Below are 6,813 nucleotides of genomic sequence, written 5' to 3'. Positions count from 1 at the left end.
CGACAAGTAGACTGTTAACAATTCATTGTATCCTTGAAACCAAAGATGCTACATTTTGTCTGAGTGATAAGATTCTTGAACTGTGAACTGTCAGTGTGGTTACAGATATCAATAGTTTACATTAGTCTTTTTAATGGGTTTAATATAAGACAAACCACATTACTACAAAACAAATAGATTTCCTGACCTCAGTTGAAAGTGTATTGCCTCAAACTGACCATAATAAATACTTTCTATGTACTGTTTCTGTCTCTTTATCAACATAGTGGTTTACCTATGGGGTTGGTGTACCTGGCCAGGTAGAGAATACTTTTATCTCCTTAATGACATACCATGGGAAGATGAAAGAGTTCGTTTGTGTTATCTAGTACTTGATTACAGGTAAAACAATATTTACAGGTGTGATTCAACAACATGTATTCTCTGAACACCTTAGGGATTGTTGATAAAGGGACATAACACTGAAGGGGGTCTTGATAAAGGAAAGATAACTCAACCTTTATATAGAATATCTATGACTGGCATTTTTTTATCTATCAAATATGATCAGACAGCTTTTAAACAAGATGCAATAACGGAAGGGGAAAAAAACCCAACAAAAACCCCTTAAAAGACAATATGCTTTTTTATCCCATTATCTCATAAATTTATATTGAGTTCAACAGACATTTTAAGACAAAGACAAATCAAAAAGACTCAGTTTTGTTGTAATCTTGCTTTACATTCAAGTATCAAAATTAAAGGTTTTATTTCTTGTCTGACATTGATTCTGACTTTAATCTGCATCTCAGAAAAAAACTTTTAGGTTAAGTTTTGTATGCCATCCAATCAACATTAAATGAGGATTTACAATGTAGTTTCTGACCTGGGAGATGAGCAAAACTATCAAACTCAACCATGTGTCAGCAAAGAACTACTACAGGGACAAAACTATCAAACTCAACCATGTGTCAACAAAAAACCTACTACATGGGCAACACTATCAAACTCAACCATGTTTCAGTAAAGAACTACTACAGGGACAAAACTATCAAACTCAATCATGAGTCAGCAAAGAACTACTACAGGGACAAAACTATCAAACTCAATCATGAGTCAGTAAAGAACTACTACAGGGACAAAACTATCAAACTCAATCATGAGTCAGCAAAGAACTACTACAAGGACAAAACTATCAAACTCAACCATGCGTCAACAAAAAACCTACTACATGGGCAACACTATCAAACTCAACCATGTTTCAGTAAAGAACTACTACAGGGACAAAACTATCAAACTCAATCATGTGTCAGCGAGGAACTACTACAGAGGCAACACTACCAACATCAACCTTGTGTCAGCAAGGAACTACTACAGGGACAAAACTATCAAACTCAACCATGTTTCAGTAAAGAACTACTACAGGGACAAAACTATCAAACTCAACCATGAGTCAGCAAAGTACTACTACAGGGACAAAACTATCAAACTCAATCATGAGTCAGTAAAGAACTACTACAGGGACAAAACTATCAAACTCAATCATGAGTCAGCAAAGAACTACTACAGGGACAAAACTATCAAACTCAACCATGTTTCAGTAAAGAACTACTACAGGGACAAAACTATCAAACTCAACCATGTTTCAGAAAAGAACTACTACAGGGACAAAACTATCAAACTCAATCATGAGTCAGCAAAGAACTACTACAGGGACAAAACTATCAAACTCAATCATGAGTCAGCAAAGTACTACTACAGGGACAAAACTATCAAACTCAATCATGAGTCAGCAAAGAACTACTACAGGGACAAAACTATCAAACTCAATCATGAGTCAGCAAAGAACTACTACAGGGACAAAACTATCAAACTCAATCATGAGTCAGCAAAGAACTACTACAGGGACAAAACTATCAAACTCAACCATGAGTCAGCAAAGTACTACTACAGGGACAAAACTATCAAACTCAATCATGAGTCAGCAAAGAACTACTACAGGGACAAAACTATCAAACTCAATCATGAGTCAGCAAAGAACTACTACAGGGGCAACACTACCAACATCAACCTTGTGTCAGCAAAGAACTACTACAGGGACAAAACTATCAAACTCAACCATGTTTCAGTAAAGAACTACTACAGGGGCAACACTACCAACATCAACCTTGTGTCAGCAAGGAACTTCACAGGGACAAAACTATTAAACTCAACTGTATGTCAGCAAATAACAACTACAGGGGTAAAACTATCATACTCAACCATGTGTCACCAGAGAACTACCACTAGAGCCAAAATATCAAATCATACCATGTCAGCAAATAACTACTTCAGGGGTAAAACTATCAAACTCAACCATGTGACAGCAAGTAACTAATTCAGGGATAAAACTATCAAACTCAACCATGTGACAGCAAGTAACTTCTTCAGGGGTAAAACTATCAAACTCAACCATGTGTCACCAAAGAACTACTACATGGGCAAAACTCAAAATCAACCATGTGTCACCAAAGAACTACTACAGGACAAACTATCAAACTTAACCATCAGTCACCAAAGAACTACTACAGGAGCAAAACTATCAAATCATACCATGTGTCAGCAAATAACTACTTCAGGGGTAAAACTATCAAACTCAACCATGTGACAGCAAGTAACTACTTCAGGGGTAAAACTATCAAACTCAACCATGTGACAGCAAGTAACTACTTCAGGGATAAAACTATCAAACTCAACCATGTAACAGCAAGTAACTTCTTCAGGGGTAAAACTATCAAACTCAACCATGTGTTAGCAAATCCCTACTACATGGGCAAAACTATCAAAATCAACCATGTGTCACCAAAGAACTACTACAGGAGCAAAACTATCAAACTTAACCAGAAGTCACCAAAGAACTACTCGTGAGCAAAACTATCAAAATCAACTATGTGTCAGCAAAGAACTACAACAGGGGTAAAATTATCAAACTCTATCATGTGTCAGCACATAACTACTATAGAGACAAAACTATCAACCTCAACCATGTGTCAGTAAATAACTACTAAAGGGACAAAACTATCAAACTCAACCATGTGTCTGCAAAGACCTACTACATGGGCAAAACTCAAAATTAACCATGTGTTACCAAAGAACTACTACAGGAGCAAAACTATCAAACTTAACCATAAGTCACCAAAGAACTACTACAGGAGCAAAACTATCAAAATCAACTATGTGTCAGCAAAGAACTACAACAGGGGTAAAACTATCAAACTATATCATGTGTCAGCACATAACTACTAGTACTATAGAGACAAAACTATCAACCTCAACCATGTGTCAGTAAATAACTACTAAAGGGACAAAAGTATCAAACTCAACAATGTGTCAGTAAATAACTACAACAGGGGTAAAACTATCAAACTCTACCATGTGTCAGCACATAACTACTATAGAGACAAAACTATCAACCTCAACCATGTGTCAGTAAATAACTACTAAAGGGACAAAACTGTCAAACTCAACCATGTGTCAGTAAATAACTACACCAGGGGTATAACTATCAAACTCTACCATGTGTCAGCACATAACTACTATAGAGACAAAACTATCAACCTCAACTATGTGTCAGTAAAAAACTACTAAAGGGACAAAACTATCAAACTCAACCATGTGTCAGAAAATAACAACTGCATTGACAAACTATGAAACTCAACAATGTGTCATCAGAGAACTACTACAGGGGCAAAACTATCAAACTCAACTATGTGCCAGCAAGGAACTACCAAAGAGGCAAAATTGACTAACACAACCATGTGTAAGCAAAGAAATACCACAGAGGCAAAAATGACTAGCCCAAGAATGTGTAGGCAAAGAAATACCACAGAGGCAAAATGACTAGCCCAAGAATGTGTAGGCAAAGAAATACCACAGAAGCAAAAATGACTAACACAACCATGTGTAAACAAAGAACTACTACAGGTCAAAACTATCAAACTCAACCATGTGTCAGCTAAGAATTACTAAAGGTCAAAACTATCAATCTCAACCATGTGTCAGCAAAGAACTACTACAAGTAAAAACTATCAAACTCGACCATGTGTCAGCAAATAACTACTGCAGGAGCAAAACTATCAAACTCAACCATGTGTCAGTAAATAACTACTATAGGGTCAAAACTATCAAATTCAACCATGTGTCACCAAATAACTACTACAGGTATAAAATTATCAAACTCAACCATGTGTCAGCTAAGAATTACTACAGGGGCAAAACTATCAAACTCAGCAATGTGTCAGTAAATAACTACTACAGGTAAAAACTATCAAACTCAACCATATGTCAGCAAATAAATAATTTAGGAGCAAAACTATCATACTCAAAGATGTGTTAGCAAATAACTACTACAGGGCAAAGGCTATTAAACTCAAACATGTGTCAGCAAATAAATACTACAGTTCAAAACTATCAAACTCAACCATGCGTCAGCTTAGAATAACTACAGGGTCAAAACTATCAAACTCAATGATGTGTCAGCAAAGAATTACTACAGGTCAAAACTATCAAACTCAACCATGTGTCAGCTAAGAATTACTACAGGGACAAAACCATCAAACTCAACCATTTGTCAGCAAAAAACTACTACAGGTCAAAACTATCAATCTCAACCATGTGTCAGCAAAGAACTACTACAAGTAAAAACTATCAAACTCGACCATGTGTCAGCAAATAACTACTGCAGGAGCAAAACTATCAAACTCAACCATGTGTCAGCAAAGAACTACTACAGGTCAAAACTATCAAACTCAACCATGTGTCAGCTTAGAATAACTACAGGGTCAAAACTATTAAACTCAACCATGTGCCAGCAAAGAACTACTACAGGTCAAAACTATCAAACTCAACCATGTAACAGCTTAGAATAACTACAGGGTCAAAACTATCAAACTCAACCATGTGCCAGCAAAGAACTACTACAGGTCAAAACTATCAAACTCGACCATGTGTCAGCAAATAACTACTGCAGGAGCAAAACTATCAAACTCAACCATGTGTCAGCAAAGAACTACTACAGGTCAAAACTATCAAACTCAAAGATGTGTCAGAAAAGAACTACTACAGTTCAAAACTATCAATCTCAACCATGTGTCAGCAAAGAACTACTACAGGAGCAAAACTATCAAACTCAACCAAAACTATCAAACTCAACCAAAACTATCAAACTCAACCATGTGTTAGAAAAGAACTACTAAAGGGACAAAACTATCGAACTCAACCATGTTTCAGCAAAGAACTACTTATGGTCAAAACTATAAAACTGAACCATGTGTCAGCAAAGAACTACTATAGGCCAAAACTATCAATCTCAACCATGTGTCAGCAAAAAACTACTACAGGAGCAAAACTATCAAACTCAACCATGTATCAGAAAAGAACTACTACAGGTCAAAACTATCAAACTAAACCATGTGTCAGAAAAGAACTACTACAGGAGCAAAACTATCAAAATCAACCATGTGTCAGCAAAGAACTACTGCAGGAGCAAAACTATCAAACTCAACCATGTGTCAGCAAAGAACTACTATAGGTCAAAACTATCAATCTCAACCATGTGTCAGCAAAGAACTACTACAGGTAAAAACTATCAAACTCAACCATGTGTCAGCAAATAACTACTACAGGAGCAAAACTATCAAACTCAACCATGTGTCAGCAAAGAACTACTACAGGTCAAAACTATCAAACTCAAAGATGTGTCAGAAAAGAACTACTACAGTTCAAAACTATCAAACTCAACCATGTGTCAGCTTAGAATAACTACAGGTTCAAAACTATCAATCTCAACCATGTGTCAGCAAAGAACTACTACAGGAGCAAAACTATCAAACTCAACCATGTGTTAGAAAAGAACTACTACAGGGACAAAACTATTGAACTCAACCATGTTTCAGCAAAGAACTACTTATGCTCAAAACTATAAAACTGAACCATGTGTCAGCAAAGAACTACTATAGGTCAAAACTATCAGTCTCAACCATGTGTCAGCAAAAAACTACTACAGGAGCAAAACTATCAAACTCAACCAAAACTATCAAACTCAACCATGTATCAGAAAAGAACTACTACAGGTCAAAACTATCAAACTTAACCATGTGTCAGAAAAGAACTACTACAGGTCAAAACTATCAAACTTAACCATGTGTCAGAAAAGAACTACTACAGGAGCAAAACTATCAAAATCAACCATGTGTCAGCAAAGAACTACTGCAGGAGCAAAAATATCAAACTCAACCATGTGTCAGCAAAGAACTACTATAGGTCAAAACTATCAATCTCAACCATGTGTCAGCAAAGAACTACTACAGGTAAAAACTATCAAACTCAACCATGTGTCAGCAAATAACTACTGCAGGAGCAAAACTATCAAACTCAACCATGTGTCAGCAAAGAACTACTACAGGTCAAACTATCAAACTCAACCATGTGTCAGCAAAGAACTACTACAGGTCAAAACTATCAAACTCAAAGATGTGTCAGAAAAGAACTACTACAGTTCAAAACTATCAAACTCAACCATGTGTCAGCTTAGAATAACTACAGGGTCAAAACTATCAATCTCAACCATGTGTCAGCAAAGAACTACTACAGGAGCAAAACTATCAAACTCAACCAAAACTATCAAACTCAACCATGTGTTAGAAAAGAACTACTACAGGGACAAAACTATTGAACTCAACCATGTTTCAGGTAAGAACTACTTATGCTCAAAACTATAAAACTGAACCATGTGTCAGCAAAGAACTACTATAGGTCAAAACTATCAGTCTCAACCATGTGTCAGCAAAAAACTAC

Source organism: Mytilus galloprovincialis, chromosome 9 (assembly GCF_965363235.1).
Source record: "Mytilus galloprovincialis chromosome 9, xbMytGall1.hap1.1, whole genome shotgun sequence".
Taxonomy (NCBI): domain Eukaryota; kingdom Metazoa; phylum Mollusca; class Bivalvia; order Mytilida; family Mytilidae; genus Mytilus; species Mytilus galloprovincialis.
Note: the sequence above shows the minus strand (reverse complement) of the source record.